Below are 8957 nucleotides of genomic sequence, written 5' to 3'. Positions count from 1 at the left end.
GAATAAGGGAATTTATGAAAACAAAAATTATAAAATTTTGAAATGAGAAACTCAATTGAAGAATATAGTGTTTTGAAATAAGAGTTAACAATACAGTGTTGCTGAGCCCGGAACATTTTTAACCCAAAAAATAACGTTTGGAAGTAAACTAACCCTTTTTAAAAAAAAAAGACCCAAATTAGGCTTCACGCACAGAATTTGTGCGTCAAAGGGCTAAAGTGTACATTTACACTTTGGTCCTTTCACGCACAGAATCTGTGCGTGAAATCCTCTTTTCCCCGACCCCAACCTTTGTTCTTTGGAAATCAAACTCAAAATTAAGCTTTTTTTCGTACTTTGATCGAAGATTAGTCACGTTTTAAAATACCGGAGTATAAATATTTTATATAGAACTTAATATTTTTTTAGCATAAAATAATATCGACTCATTACATCAAGTATACATATATATATTTGGATCGTCGTTTTAGGGGTTGTAAAGTGCCTCGAAGTAAGTTTGGAAACTTGTTATCTTTAAGTTTTAGGGGTTGTAAACTTGTATTTACACCCTATGCTTGATTTGACTACACGCCATGCATGCCAATTTCAACTTTTTTTATCTCACATAAAGGACCGATTTGACAATATATCATGTATGCCAATTTCAACTTTTTAATGACATATAAAGGACCGATTTGATAATACATCATGCATGCCAATTTCAGCTTTTTTATGACACATAAAGGACCGATTTGGCAATACATCATGCATGCCAATTTCAGCTTTTTTATGACACATAAAGGACCGATTTGAAATGATGCATTATTTGACCGTTTTATTAGACATTAATTCATATTGCGCAATATTTCAATGCGCAATACAAGTGTATTTATACCCCATGCTTGATTTGACTACACGCCATGCATGTCAATTTCAGCTTTTTTATCACACATAAAGGACCGATTTGACAATACAATGCATGAAATGACGAAAATAGTGACTATTGCGCAACATTTCAATGCGCAATAGGGGTCAATATGAATCTATTTAAGAAGAATGTTGGACGAGGTAAAAACTCATCCATTTCATAAGTTTAAGTCTCTTAAGTCATTCAAAAAAACCTCTCTTAAGTCATTCAAAAAAAAAATCAAACTTCATACAAAAAATAGCTCAAGATATTCCATCAGTTAGGGTTTCATATATTGGGATGGTATTATCCTTGATGACAATAGTACAGTTCGTTACAACAAAAGACCAAAAGTTCATGTTAAATGTCCACTTGAAAATGTCTTATGAATCACTAGTCACTTACATACATGAAAAAATGAACATTAGTCCTCGTATAGTGTGAAATCTCTATAATAAATAGATATCCACAATCGATTTCCCATGGTATAGTGCTTTATGGTATGCATTATATCAATGATGATGATTCTTTGAGGGATTATTTGAATGCGCCGGAGAAGAATATAAACATTTAGTCGCCATTAATGTTCTTGAGATGTAGGTTGAAAAGATACCCCAAGAGGTCCCTCGAAACGTACTAGTCAAGTTAACACTTGGGGATATTAGTTCTTACGGGGACATTTTGAGTGGCAGTGCCGCTGGAAAATCTAACCCAAATGATTTAATCAAACTTGGTAAATAGGCATTCTTATATTATTATTTTGTGTAGTAGCACGTGTTTGTTGTATGTATTGATAAATGACCATTTTTTAAATCTTTGTAGGGGTTATACACCTGATATGAGTAATATTGGGCAATCATCTCAATTTAGTCGAGAAGCTCATTATTATCAAAACTCTCAATTCGGTGAGCCGATTATTATAATAATTTTCGTTCGGTGCGGTGATTATTAGCAAAACTCGCCAAAGGGTCTTGTGGATGTTGGGCGATCCTCTCGGTTGGTAGAGTCATTGATCATTCTCCACACCATGCTCATTCTCGATATGTGTAGGCTCATCACCTTGATGTTAAATAATATATATATATATATATATATATATATATATATATATATATATATATGAATTTAGAATTTAACATATGCTTTTTATCATGTAGGAGGAGGTCTTTCTTAGATGGCGTTGGTTGTCTAAGTTATGTGGATACATCAGAGAGTGATGGCAATGAACCAGCTAATGGTGCAGAGGTAACCGGTGATAAAGATAGTGAAGGGATGAAGAAGATACGCATTTTAGTCCCCCCGAACCAACCAAAACCAACTCACTACCACGTACAACTTCCGATGGCGGAAACCCGATCCCCAGCCCAATGGTGGCATTCGACTATATTTCATATCTTGATAGTCTACAAGGTCATGAGGATGCATTTGTCTTCAAGAGATGCTGATCAAAGTCGCCAAAAAACGTGGATTGAACCAAAAATCTCATGATCGGTGAATGCTGCCTTGCAAAGGGAATGATGTTTACATCAAAAAAGGCATTGCAACGGTAACGTCAAAATTTATTGTATAAAGGATATGAGGGAGTTTAAGGTTGATGACTCAAACAAATCGATACGAGGTCGGCTTGTAAGCGAAAGACTCAAGGGGTCATTTGTCATGGTTGCTTCGATTATTAAGCCCGATGGTCCGTGGGAAATCACAAAATTCCACCCAAAGCACACTTGTGATATGGGACAAAGTCGAGCAGATTATTTTAATTTAGATATAAACCTGATTGCTCATGTGTTACTTAAAGACATTGAGGAAACACCAAGCTAACTTATCTGACCTAGTACATTATATATCTTATAGCAATTAAACTATCATTGCTAAATGTTGTTTGTTTAAACTTATGCAGGATGCCCATCAAAACTTGTATTAGCATGGTCCACTCAAATATAGTAAAACCATAAGCAAGAGAAAGGGATTTCTCGGAGCGTAGACGTGCTTTTGAGATGATCTTTGGAACTTGGGAATCCTCTTTTCGGGCGTTGCGGGGGTATATGGAGGCTCTACAACATGCTAATCCCGGTGACCTTTGTTATGCACAAAGGCGCGGCATTTAGAGGGCGAGCACTTTTCGACTTCGTCTTTTGGGCATTCAAACCAAGTATTGATGGTTTTGCTGTTTTAATGTGATATCGATAGATGGGACGCATGTATATGGACGATATGACATCAAGCTCCTAATTGCAGTAGGCATGGATGTCAATGGGTCAATATTTCCTCTTTGCTAATTGCCGCCAACGAGAGCAACAAGACATGGGGGATGTTCTTGATTCATCTGAAGACTCATGTTATTAAGGGTCGTCAGGGCATATGTGTCCTATTGGATTGTCATAAAGGCATATTGCACAATATGCGTACTCTGGAAGGGTGGCAGCCTCCACATGCTTACCATCGATATTGTTTAAGGCACTTAAAGGCTAATTTCCAAACAAAGTTTGGAAATGGCACTGTAAACAAATTGATGTGGGGGCTGCGATGCAGCATCAACAAAGAAAATGGGCTGCAAAAATGGAGCTGCTAAGGGAAGTGAGTGAAGAGGCATATGTTTGGTTGATGAAATTAGAAGTTGAAAAATGGACGCTTTATGCTGATGGAGGAAGGAGATGGGGCATGCTCACAACAAACAGCTCGGAATCTTTTAATGGACTTCTCAAATCTGCTCGGGGACTACCTGTCACCGCAATGGTAAGACTATATATAAGACGATAACAAGTTTCCAAACTTACTTCGAGGCACTTTACATCCCCTAAAATGACCATCCAAACATATATGTATACTTGATGTAATGAGCCGACATTATTTTATGCTAAAAAAAATATTAAGTTCTATATAAAATATTATATTACGGTGTTGTTTTGAAACGTGACTAATCTTCGGTCAAAGTACGGAGAAAAGCTTAATTTAGAGTTTGATTTCCAAAGAATAAAGGTTGGGGTAGGGGGGAAGAGGATTTCACGCACAGATTCTGTGCGTGAAGCCTAGTTTTTTTTTTTTTTTTTTTAAAGGGTTAGTTTGGTTTTAAAAGTTATTTTTTGGGTTAAAAAAGTTCCAAACTCAGTGTTGCTGGAAGTAAAGTTGATGACTATGTGAAAAGAGGAAGCAGAAAACTACTAAAAATGTGTTCTCCAAGTTAGAAGTTGCTAAAATTCATAAACCTTTCAACAGACTTAATTTTCTCTCCCTGAAATTAAATATCTAAGCTTGATTTTTTACCATACATGTATTTGAGACCGAAATTTATGAATTTTTGTATGTGCTGATTTTTGCTAAGTTGTATTATGTGTTGGATGGATTTCACTGTACACGGTAAAATTCTTAAACCCTGTAGGCAGGATTTGCCTCCCCTTAGATCTCTTCATTTCCTCAAGTCGACCCTTACAATTTTGACATGTGTCCTTTTAATGATCTAATGAATCGGATTAATTCAATTAAGTAGAAGCATTTAACTGTGATTTCCTTCTTTCGCCTCAGTTGCATAGATGAATTCCTTCTTTTTCTCCCAAACTTTTAAAAAAATCATCACCATTCATCCCCAAATTTCAAATCTTTACTTGCTGGAAGAACACCTTTCATCCTTCTCTTCTATGTCATATTTCTCATGTTCCTTATGTTCACATCCTCGACTTAGTTTTACATTGAAAATGAAAGGAGAAGATTTTAATTTACGAAGGTAAAATGGAGAAAGAATTTTTGGAAACAAAAACAACACATATATAGATATAAAAACAAATTTTCCGAGAGAAAAAGATAAAAAGCAAAAATTGAAAATTTGCCTCATCAAACGAAACCTGCTATCGGGGATATAAACTTGAATTGATAAAAAGTTTGAATTTGCTTACCGTGTTTTATGTAAAGATTTGGGAGATAAAATTCGTTTAGAGAAGGGTTAAGAGAGAGAATCATTTACTGTGGTTAAACTCTTTTTGGTTAATTGAACAAATCTGATCCATTAGTTTATTAAGAGGATACATGTCAAAATTATAAAGGTCTATTTGAGAAAATGAAGACATCATGTATTGGAGCCTGGAGGGGAGCCAAATCCTATGAAATAGGCATATGTTATTAATGATATATTTTTTTGGGAACCTCAGAAAAATCGACGTACCGCTTACCCTTCGTTTTGGTACATAAAAAACGCTGAACTTGTCTGTCATTTAAGTAACCACAGATGGAGATGTAACCGCAGACTAGGTAAACCTCAGACGACGAGCTAGATTGAGAAGGCATTAGGGGAGATTCAAACCCACGACCTTCCTTATGGGAGGCCTCCCCTCAAACCAACTCAACCGCACCCGAAGGTGCCTATTGTTGATATATTGTTGACCATGAGATGCAGAAAGCCGAGAAATGGTCATTGTGTAATTAAAATAAACAAAAAGTAGAAGTTGCGTCAGCTAAAAACTAAAAACTTGTACTATGTATTGAAAAAGAAAACTTGTACTAAAATGTTTGCACGATTAAGGCCACTACGTTATTTTTATATTTTGGTCATTGTACTTTTAAGTTGATGACCAAAGTTCAGACAATTTTTAAAACCAATCAGGAAGTTTTTCCAAATATTCCCTCATCTCATGCTCGATCCTTTTATTACCCTCATATTTTCTTCCTCTAATCACCAAAACTTGTAGTAGAGTGACAAATATTTTTCCATTCTTAATCAGAGATTTTGAATTACAGTCGAATGAAATCATCTTTAGTTGAAAGTGTTTTATTCTCAAAATTAGAAGTTTCGATGCTATTAATCAGACCCCGAAATGAATATAACTAAAAAAAATATATATTCTTTTCCTCTGAAGCATTATCCAAGAGCTTTTCTTTCCATTTTTTTCCTTTCCTTTTGTGCACCGTACTGGAGCTTAAATGTCAACGATAATTGCAAGAAGTTTCCAATTGCGTTATTAAATCTCTTTGGCATCGGATCTTTCAATAGGTTTGGCAGGGGAGGAGAGAAGCGGGGGGGGGGGGGGGTGTCATAGTGAAGAATGTTGACGTCAGTTTTCTAACACTTTTCAGAGACTTGTAAATCACCAATTTTGTCCCGTCTAATTTAGCTCATCTAAAAGTTGGGTTGATTTAGGCTAAATATGTAATCCAAATTATTTGTCTGATATGTTATATATAGTCAAAATAAAGAAAAAGTCTTATTGGTTTTGTTTTTTAATAAAATAATTTATAAAATAAAATAAAATAAAAATTAAAATGTGGAAAGAGTATAACAAGTGACTCATGACCCATTAGTTTAGCACATCTTGACCCAATTCAAATATTTGGATGGGTTAATGACCCATCATATATTAACTCAGCTCATAGTCGACTATATCGCCAATAATTGTGGTGGGTTGGACAAATTCACAAAACTCCATTTACTCTTAATCGAGCTCAAATTTTGAGCCTGTAAGAATGAAAAGAAAATTCTGGTAGGAATTTTTCTTGGGCCTTACGCAGCAAAGACATATCCAAACTAGTCGCGGCTCAAAATGAATACCAAAAAATCGGGTGGAAACAAAAAATGGTACATAGTCAACTCGTTAAGCTTATTCTTTTAAAAATAAAATGTACAATGATTAATTAGAGAACAAGTATCCCAGATAAGTGACGCGTCATTAACTACCTAAAATTCTTCTGCTGAGACTAAACGAATCTAATGTATCACAATTTGGTATATATAAATAATTTGCAATTATTACTTGGAAAAATTCATATTTTATGACATTTATAGCATAGGGGGAATGAGTTGTGTCCGATCCCGTGCTATTCTGGGTTACCATCAAATGTATAATTAATTTATTGACTTGACAAACATTTTATAGGTTGAAAAATAATATAAACAAGATAAATGATTTTGTAAAACATTCCACAACAACTACAACGATAAGTATTCTTGATCAAAAACTAGTTGAAGTCCTCTACATGAATAATCAATATCTAATGTATTTCCTTTAAATCAATTCACTGTGTAATGATTTGGGAATGCATAACACTGTAAAATCTTTACAGTCTGACATTTCTAAAGAACGACTCATGGCAAATACTAAAATTAGTATAACCAACCATTCATAATTAAGCCTTAATCTTGACGCACTATTGAAAAATGTGAATTGCAATTATAAAAGCTTCGTCCGCTGAAAATTTCCTATTTCTAAATTCTAATGATGTTCCGATGTGAACGTTAGTCAAAAATTCACCCTCTTTAATAGTGACATTAGTATTATCCATATGAATCATTTGCTTATAGGGTGTTTTTTTTTTTTTTTTTTAACTAAGTCTACCTGGAATTAATTTTGTAGAACATTCAACTTCTAAAAACAAATTTAGTGAACATCAACGGATGCAAAATATCAACAAATAAAAGAAATTAATTAACATAGTCGGCGACTCATCAAGCTTATCTTCAACATTAAATTAGTGGACAATATGATTTGCTTAGATGAACAAGTAGCTCGTGTGATTGAAGCACTAACTGCCTATAAATATCCCCATTTAACCAAATGAATCTAACACATCAAAGCGAAGAAGTTTAGATAAAAGACTATGGAGAAGTTGACTCTCGTAGTTGCTTTCTTGCTTCTTGCATCACGTACTTTAGCCCTTACTTCCCTCTCGTTAATTCCCACATTTATTTTTATACTTTCACTATTAAAAAAAAAAAAAAAAAAAAACTCAATTTTTTTGACGGACATTGACTTGTCGGAAACGTCTTCTTACGGATTCCTGTTGAAAATTACATATTTCAGACGGGTTTCCGACAGGAATGTTCGTCAGAAATTCACGTATTTTTAATAGTTTTTTTTTTTTTTTTTTTTTTACATTTATTTCTATTTATTCAGACAAAATTAATGTAAATTATTTTTTATGAACAGTCTCTGAACCTCTCACGGCTCGGTCCGGTTGCCCAGGTTTGGTTTTAAAAACTCTTCATCTCTTGCTTCTTAATTTATTCCTATATATCATTACCTAATTGTTTGAATGTAATGTTTTATTTTGTTTCATATATATAAAACAAATTATAGGAGTGAAAAAAGATACATGGCCGGAACTTCCTGGGGTACTAGCAAAGTTGGCTAGGGAAATAATTCAGAAGGAAAATTCAAGACTAACTAATGTTCCAAGTGTACAAAATGGTTCTCCAGTGACACAAAGTCGAACACATTAACAACTAGACGAACTCGATCACATCCAAAATCTAATGGCACTGGAGAACCATTCAGTACGTTTGGAACATCAGTTAGTTTTGGATTTTCCTTCTGAATTATTTGCTTTGCAAGGTTAGCTGGCACACCAAGAAGCTCTGGCCATCGGTCCTTTGTCACTCCTATAATTTACATATAATTAGACGAAAGAATTAGAAATTAGTAAAATGCATATATATATATATATATATATATATATATGAAGAGTAAAAATCAAACCTGGGCAACCAGACTGAGACACATCAAGTTGAAAGACGTCGATTTCCAAATTTCAAGCTGTGAGAGGTTGAAAGACTGTTCATACAATAAATTTACATTAAATTTTGTTTGAATAAATAGACATAAATGTGAATAAAAAGTATATAAAAGTAAATGTGGGGTTTTATGAAAAAGGGAAATAGGACTAACGTGATGCAAAAAGCAAGAAAGCAACCACGAGAGCTAACTTCTCCATAGTCTTTGCTGGCTAAATTTTCTAATTGCTTTGAAGAACTGAAGTTAAGCAAACCAAGTTGTTTTGTGATGTGTTTGATTTCATTTGGTTATAGAGGGGTATTTATAGAAAAGTTTTTGCCTCAATGACATGCATGAGTAATGAGTTACTTGTTTTTTCTCATGAGCAGCCATAGTACACTAAGATAATGTTGAAGATAAGCTTGATGATTTGTCCGTATGACTCACTGTTAATTTTTAATTTTGTTGAGTTTTGTATCAATTATTGTTCTTACAGTACGTACTAGACTAAAATATTGTTCCGAAATTGATAATTTATGATTTCCATATAGATCTATGGAAAACAACATATATCTTGGAAGTTAATGAATCCATGTGGA

At 34.1% G+C, this 8957-nt stretch overlaps 1 pseudogene; it reads right to left on the bottom strand.

The window, feature by feature from the left end:
- Window positions 1-8031: 8031 nt before the first annotated feature.
- LOC132041932 (proteinase inhibitor I-B-like) lies at window positions 8032-8598 on the bottom strand (annotated as a pseudogene).
- Window positions 8599-8957: the final 359 nt, after the last annotated feature.

Source organism: Lycium ferocissimum, unplaced genomic scaffold (genome assembly GCF_029784015.1).
Source record: "Lycium ferocissimum isolate CSIRO_LF1 unplaced genomic scaffold, AGI_CSIRO_Lferr_CH_V1 ctg12434, whole genome shotgun sequence".
Taxonomy (NCBI): Eukaryota; Viridiplantae; Streptophyta; class Magnoliopsida; order Solanales; family Solanaceae; genus Lycium; species Lycium ferocissimum.
This window is presented reverse-complemented; position numbering and strand designations above follow the sequence as displayed.